Genomic DNA, 8,629 nt, shown 5'->3' on the forward strand with positions numbered 1-8,629 from the left:
TTTATTAAAGTACAAATGTAGAAGTTAATATAATTTTACATACCTATGAATTCCAGTTTGTGGGGATCTTTGTGTGTGACTCTATAAAATGCCATCTATTATTGATACCGTTTAATGCAATATCTACGGAAACATATTAAATAATGAAACAACGTCCAATGAAGCTATTTGTGTCGGTATCTTGTATTGTTTTTCCCGTGATAGAATGTTTGCATAATCAAAACTGTTATTTTTACAAAAAACTGTCCGCTCTAGGAAGTCTACTTTTTAAAATTTATGAAAGAAAGAAGGCAATATTAAATATAGAAAGTATTTAATTGAGGAACTATTAATCTAAAGAATATTTTCCTTGTGGAATCTTGCGGGAGCCCATAAGCTTTAGGAAAAAAGAGTCGCTTGAATAAATAATACATTCTTCTTTTTTGTTGTATGAAGTCTTTTTTCAACCATTTTTTAAACAAATTTGAGGTCCTGTTCTATTTGTTGGGGGGGGGGGGAGAGTTGATGGATTGTTTTTAACTATGTATACGTAGAATCGTCTTCTAGGAGACTCTCAACTTTTTTTAGATAACATTCTTTTTCTAGTGCGACTGTAAAGCCCTGCCTAGTTATCGGTCTCTAGTAAAAATAAAATATTAAGGATTCCCCTTGATTGCAGAATTTTAATTGTGTCCTTTTATGCATGTGTAACTAATTTTTCTTGTATTCCGTTTTTTTTGGTCTGTTAATTTGTTTAAAATAATGAAAATTGTGGAATGGCAAGCAACGGACGAAAGTAAGATTTCTGATCCCTTTAGAAATTGCTTCTTATTTTGATGAATTCGTGTATAGCTACTTTTTTTTTTAATTTCACTGGGAGACTAAATTCAACCTCCCAATTGTAATAGATGGTTTACATTGGGGGAATTTTTTATCAGTTAAATAATAAACCATTTCTGGTTAGTTTGTTGTAAATGGTTATGTGTATCATAAACGAAAACTTGTTGGCAGAAACATTTTAGTCAACAATATTGTCGATATGTTGTTTTTAATTCGATAGGATCAATATTTTTTAATGTGACTCTGTTTCATGCGATTTCCGTAGCCATAGGAATTTTGTTTCTTATGTTACAGATAGAATTTAATGTATTGAACAAAGAAAAGGAGTTGCAATGGTGATTTTAAAAAAATCCCTGCAGATATGAGATTGTAAAGATTTGGAGATTTGGAATTTTTGCCGTTTACGCGTTTTTATTAAGTGAGTTTAAATTTCTTATAATCCAATATCTCTATGTTAAGAATTTCAGTTTTGATATATGCCACCAACCACGCATCCTATTTTTTTGATTTAAATAGTGGTAGAAAGCAAATTTATTGTTACAGAAATTACGCAATGGTTGGGAAACTAAACAATATCTCTTACATTCCCTTAAAAATTTCAAACTTCGACATTGCCTTAGATTATCGCATAAATTTTTAAAATTTAGGCCAGATTTCAAATGTTTTAAGACGTTTCTAGACAAAATATTTATAAATAAAACTGAATTAAAAGCTATGGTTTAAACGGGGTAATTAGTCACAGCGCATTAAGGCCCAGCGTTTATTGAAATTAATTATTATAGGCTCTTATATAGATTAAACAAAATTAAACTATCATATATGTAGGCCACTAACGATCAAATAATAAGATGTAATTTTTTTTTTTTTTTTTTTTTTTTTTTTTTTTTTTTTTTTTTTTTTTTTTAATAGTTAAGTCATTAATTAACATTCCGTTACAAGAACTCGATATAAATTGTAAACTTTCGACTGCACTAAAGTCTTTTCACAATAAAAATAAAAAAAAATTAAATATTAAAATATAACAGTTTAGATGTCAATACAGTTCTTAAATATTAAAATATAAAATTGAACGATTCTTCGCTGTTGACGTCAATCGGAGATCTGCAAAGAGGCATTGGTCTTGAGATCAAGTTATGAATGCGACGATTGAGCATGCTACGATATAATACGCGAATTAATATTAAATTAAAACTCTGCTAGACATCGGTTATCACGAACACATTCTTAAAACGAACACATACATTTGAGCTTGGGACAAATTTTAAAAATTATGGATCATGAAAATGATTACCATAAATACTATATCTGAAATGACCACAGTAAAGAACAGAAAAATGGAAAATTTAAAGTACAGACACCAAATTGTTAGACCGTAAGTTTTTTGATACTTAAAAAATTTGCTGAAGTCATAATTTAGAAAAAACATTGGTAATAAATGAATACAATCACGCTCTATTTTGACATTTGGTAATTCAGACTTGCGCAACACAACGTGAAATATCGGTGAAAAGGACTGTTTTTAAAACCGATCATTGTCATTTGTAATAGATTTGTTAATTTTCCCTGCAATTGATTTAATTCTCTATTATATCCGTAGCATGCTCAAGATTTCCGCATATCTTGGCCGTTCAGGACCAATCCCTTGCATCTCTATTGGGCAACCCGAAGAATCTTTTTTCACCTTTAATATTTTCATCTTTACCTCTACCTCTTTTGTATTTTTCAACATCTCTAGACTTTAACGATCTTTTAGCTATTTTATTTTTCTTGGTTTATAAAGACTGAGTCAGTCGAAACGTTTACAATTTATATCGATATCTGAACGGACATGTTTAGAGTTAATAATTGATTTAACAAACTATTATAAAAAAAGTTTTTAACAATCTATTTATTTGCTCGTTTATTGGCCTACTATATCTGATTTTATTTTGTTAATATGGAATTTTAGGGGTGGGTTTACAAAATTAATTTTTTGTATGCTGGAGAACAATAATTATTTTTTTAGATTAATTAGAATTTATATATTTATAAAATTTCTTCCCGCTCCCTCCTTTTCCCTTTATTTCATTACATCTTTTCTGTCTCCTCGTCCTTTTTATCCTGGCCTCCTCCTTACCGTCGCCTCCGCTCGCTGCCTTAGTCTCTGTCCAGTTGCCCCTTCTTTTCCCCCTCCATTTTTCGTTTTCTTCTCGTGCTTCCTTTTTGGCTTTACCCCCTTTTCTCTTCTCCCTCCTCCTTTCGTCCCCCCCTTCCCTGTTTCCCCGTTCTCCACCATCCCCTTTCTATCTTTCCTCTGTTTTCCCCCCCTCCCCTTCCCTATCCCGCCTCCTTCCCACCCTTCCTTTCCTCGTCCTTTCCTCCCCCCCTTTCCCGTCTTCCCTCTCCTTCTTTATTTCCCCTTTTCCCTTTCTTTCTCCTGCTCCCTTTTTACTCTTTCTTATCCCCTCCTCCCTCATCCCTTTTTGCTCTCGGCCCGGTCCTCGCCTCACCTCCCGCCCGTCCCCTCCTGCTCCCCTTTGTCTCCTATGCTCCCGCGTCTTGCAATAGTTGAGCTCCTGCTCCATGTTACGGTAGACTACCCCCTATTCCCTAGACACTTCACTACCTCTTGCCTTTCACAGGCTCAACTGCTCCTGCCTTCCCTTTTCTCGCCCTTCATCCGGTACCCCGCTCCGCTCCCTCCGTGCTGCTCCTCATGCCCTTCCCCCTGCCCTTCCCCCCCCCTCTTCCCTTTATTAGGGATCGATCGGAGGATGCATACGCATATCGAAACTATCCCCAGTTTAATCTGACTTGCACCTGTATTTTATCCACCACCAACTGAACTCATTACTTCTCTCTCTCTGCTCTAATCTCCTCTCTCCGTTTACTCTCTCTCTCTCTCTCTATCGTCCTCTATCTCGCCTACCGCTCTCTCTCCTCTCTCCCCAGCCTCTGACAACCGTTTACCACTATTTTTTCCGATTATTGATGTACATTGCGTAATACTCCAAGCTAACTCTCATTTCTTTCTCTCTGCTTACATAGTACTTATTACGTGAAAAAACGTACGAGTAACGTATGATGGTCTCAATGCAAGAATAGTTAATCACGGTAAAAAACCTTGAGTTCAAATTATTAATATCAAGTTTTTTTTATAATATTGAAATATAGAAAATCATGTAGAATACAATTTTTTACTGTAGGCGATAAACTTAAAAATTTGATATTGAAAATATTTAATTCTTTTTTACACTCACAAAACTATAAATAAATAAATAAATGCAAAATAATTTTCGTAAAAAAAATTGTAAGTAATAAATCAGATTTGCACAAATGCACACAACACACTGTATGTAAGATTTTTAATTAAATTTATGTTCTGAATTATTTTACACTTAATATAGTGTATGTGTAAAAATATTTTCAATATAATTAAAAAATTTTTAAAAATGACGAAATATATTTTTATCAATTTTCTATATTCGCCATATATATATATATTATATATCATACTATATATCTAGCTATTATACAACATTAGAGGATATATTTGAACTCTAATTTACTGGATGAATATATACGAACACCTTGCATTGATTATACATTACTCAACGTTTCTTTCACGTAGAAGTATTTGGAGCAATTATCAATAGCATCAATAATCAAAAAGAAATCAAGAATAAATCAAACATATTTCCTGTATATAATATATTACATATCTATGTTTATATATATAAATCTTCTTCACTCTCCTCTCTCTCCTCTCTCATCTCTCTCTCCATCTCCCGCCACATCGGTGCAGGCACTCATAAAAATTCACAAACGTAGGTCATTTATTAGCCTTGCTACGCTCCTGCCTTCTGCTACGAAGGGCCCTTGTTCCATGCGGCATCTCGCGTAGCAGCCGGCACGGTAGAGGAACAAGGAGAACAACGTGATTAATCGGGTATTATCGGTCCTTGTCTCTTCTACTAACGGTGTGTTCGCGTGAGCCATGCCAATGGTGAATTGTACGGTGTACAGACAATGCCACCACTGACATAAACCGGAGAAAATTGGTTTCTCCGGGCGTTGGGGCAACACTGAGACATCGGAGTTATCGCGTTGTCACCGCGCAGGTCTCCAACATCAATTCGAGTTTTGGCTGACCGAACCGTCGACCCTTAATATATGTCGCAATATTTGAAATATGTCACTTATGGGGCATTGCGCATTCAAATGCACTCGTGGCATGTTGGGCAGAATTGTTTTAAATTGTAAGGTGGAAGCACACACTTTTGCATAAGCGCATGTGTAAGCATAAGAGATCTTTGATTGGTCTATGAACGTATCGCATAAGAATTCACCAAATCGGAATTCTTTATGCAGGTCTGTCTTAGCGCTATGCAACATTGGTGCTTTCCACCCGCTTTAAACTTCGTTCAAAAAAGTGGTGCAATAGCATGGGAGGCGATAATGAAAAAATTGGGAAAACAGCAAGATTGTTAACTTAATCTTTATGGCCCCTGTTCTTGTCATTTTATTGCGAATTCATAAATGGCACTGTTGACTCGATCTTCGCGTTGTACATCATAGAAACTATTAAGTTACAGAATAAAGTGTAAATAAAGTAGTCACAACACATCAGCCCACTCTGTTGCTTCTTTTTGATAAGTGTTCGTGGCGATTCCACTATACTAATATAAGTGTAATACCGAAGAGTATATGATTATAATAATGTATATAATCTACTAATTTTGTTTATATATACGTGTCCATACATAACAGACTCTATAAGGAACCTTGCTCCTTTATCTTTTAATTAAGCGCATTCCTTTCATTAATTGATCGATTATTAATTAAATTTCTTTTTTTTTTTTTTTTTTTCGGATTTTTAAAAACAAATCCACATTGTTGACAAATCCACCGTTGTGAGCTTACAATATTTTATGTCCTACAACTATAAGGTAAATATCTCTTAATTATAATAACTTTGTATTATTTATAGACATAGGAAATATAGACTGCGCATGTGTGCTAAAATTAGAAAAAGAAAATATCTATATATATATATTCTCCTCTACTCTTTTATTTGAGAGAGGAAACTATATTTCCCAAGCATTGTCTCTTTTTCTAATTTTGGTGTAGCTTTTGTTCAATATGCACGCAGTCTATAATTTCTACATTTATTCTCTAATAGCGCAACATATCCGTAAGATATTCAGGGGATATCCAGAGAACATTCAAATATCCTCAGGATGTTCTCTAAATGTCTTGGGGATATGTGTCTATTATAAGATTATATTATCTTCACTTTGGTATCACTAGTCTTCTATTAGACTTTTTTGTTATTTCTGCAGTGTGAAACGAAAATTTCCTGATTGTTAATATCGTAGTTTTGCTAAACTAAACGAATACAGGCGTTACGTAGGATTTCGATAATATACAGGTTACTTTGTTCCTGTATTGCTGAACTAATCAACGGTCATTTTTTTAATGCATACAGTTATTAAGAAAACAAAATTGTGTTGAGAAAAGAGGAAAGCATTTTTAATCGATATAAATAAAATGTTTGTATATTTTATTGAAAAATAATGGAAAAAGTGCTAATAAAATCACATATGTAAACTAATGAAAAATAATATTTTCGAAGTGCGCACCATTTAAATTTGTACAAATTCTGTTTTTTTACGAAAACACATTTGTGTTGATTTTATGTGATTATTAACACCTTTTTCATTACTTTTTATCAATAAAATAAACTGATATACAAACATTTTATTTATATGCATTAAAAAACTGCAGATTTGCCTCTTTCCAACACAATTTTGTTTTCTCAATAACTGCGTGCATTAAAAAACGACAGCTGATTAGTTTCAACAATTTTCTATGGGACACCCTGTACGAAAAAATTATAATATATCTCGATAAATAATCGTTTGTATCTTATTCAATCGTAAATTCGCGGCGTTTTTTATTGTTGTGCGCCGAAAGAGTGCGATTTTTCCCTCTCAACATCGTCTTTCTCATATGTTTTCCTATTTCACACAAAGCGCTGAGTATTCTTGTTCCATCTCGCTCAGCATGTTGTAAAGTCGTTTTTTTTAAAGCTGTCAGTCGCTGCCGCGCGCGCAAATGCTTCGTGTCGCCATCAGGATTGGAGCATTGTCTCAATAACACCGCTAAAGTGCTGGTGGATGTTCTGACATTAGTAATCCAGGAATGATTATCGTTCCTGAAAGCGTCCAACCGAGAAAGATTTCTCGCAGATAATCTGCAAGTACACATATATTTCTAACTTTTTGCGACGAAATTTGATAATAAATTAAATAAAATTCAAAATGGCGTATCCAATAATTATACTATTATAGAATTAAGAAATAAAGAATGACAAAATTACGTTTGAAAGGAAAAAGACTCTTCTTTAAAGAGTTTTGCTTTAATAGACAGGTCGATGCTGCATCCTTATGGAAATTTAATACTGTATAAATCATTAGAAGCTCAATAATTCAATTACTATATATCATTACTGTAGAATTACTCAATAATTTAATTACTGTAGAAATTACTGTATATCAGCCAATTAAGTACTCGAAATAAGTGATTAATTGGACTTACTAGTGATAATTTCCATAAGGGCAGCGAGTGAGAAATTTTCTGTTAAATCGTTTCTAATTTGTTCATTCAAGTTAATGACGCATATTTAAACACCTTATGTAATTTTAACCTTATTGTCTATTTTCATTAGTTAATTTATGTTATGGTTTTCAACTTAAATAAAAATAAATTTTACTTCAATAAATTTTTCGATTATTTGATTGTAACTCTTTAAAGAAAGCTCAAATGTAATTTTGTCATTGTTTATTGTCAACTTTTTTTAACCTAACGAATCGATTACCTGTAAGTTATTATTGAGAACCGGCGATTCGCAGCGTTTATTTTTGGAGCAGACCGACCGGCAGTCGAAGTAATCACAGTCCTCGTGTTTTCTCGCAGCTCTTACCATCAGCAATTACACATCAATGATAGTTTTCGGGAAGACCGCGTCTAGATCCAAAAATTTTAATTTTTTGCCCACCTAGAGGCAAGCCAAAATGATTGATCTTCACGTCGCAGAGATAGAGCGGCTCGGGAAGTCCGCTTCGAATTCCTCGAGCAAATTAAGAATCATCACAGCGAGCTTTAGCCTTTTGGCCCATTCGGGTTTCGAGTCGGATAGGGCCAGCACCGTCGTGGGTGTCTCGATCGGTCTGACGTACTCGACCGCGTAAAAGGTGCCGCACGTGCCGATCATTTTCGGAAACACGTCTCTGTCCTCGTACAGGATCATCATCAGATATTCGTTCTCCTGCAGCAACGGCCAAGATTTCTCCATCTCCAATTGACGTCTCTTCGTTTCAGTCTCTATCCGATGTGTTCGCAATCGGGCAAGTCTCTCCAATTGATGTCGCGCGAGGCTCATATTCATTTATTGATAATCAAGTCCTTGATCATGATGATGAAGTCGTCCTTCGGATGGAAAGTGTCGCAAACCATTCCCCGTCCATCCAGTACGAGACTCAATTGCTCCGAGGATGTTTTGGTCCTGAATTGAAAAATCATTCGTATTGAAATTTCTTATGCTATACAATATATAGAGTGGGTCATTTTAATGTTTTAAAAATCTTATTTCCTATACACATATCCCAAAGACGTTTTAGAGAATATCCTATAGAATGTTCGAATGTTCTCTGGATATCCTTTGAATATCTTTGCGATATGTTGTGCTATTAAGATGTCTTTTACAAAAAATGTTTCGCACATAAATTGTTTAACTTTAAATTAAAATTAAGAGTTAACAAGGTTCTGT

General features: G+C 34.1%; 1 pseudogene; it reads right to left on the bottom strand.

Moving 5' to 3' along the window:
- Positions 1-6,818: 6,818 nt before the first annotated feature.
- Positions 6,819-8,365, bottom strand: LOC146723881 (divergent protein kinase domain 1C-like; annotated as a pseudogene).
- Positions 8,366-8,629: the final 264 nt, after the last annotated feature.

This window comes from Nylanderia fulva, unplaced genomic scaffold, assembly GCF_048542155.1.
Source record: "Nylanderia fulva isolate GAGA-0341 unplaced genomic scaffold, ASM4854215v1 Scaffold1619, whole genome shotgun sequence".
In the NCBI taxonomy this organism is placed as follows: domain Eukaryota; kingdom Metazoa; phylum Arthropoda; class Insecta; order Hymenoptera; family Formicidae; genus Nylanderia; species Nylanderia fulva.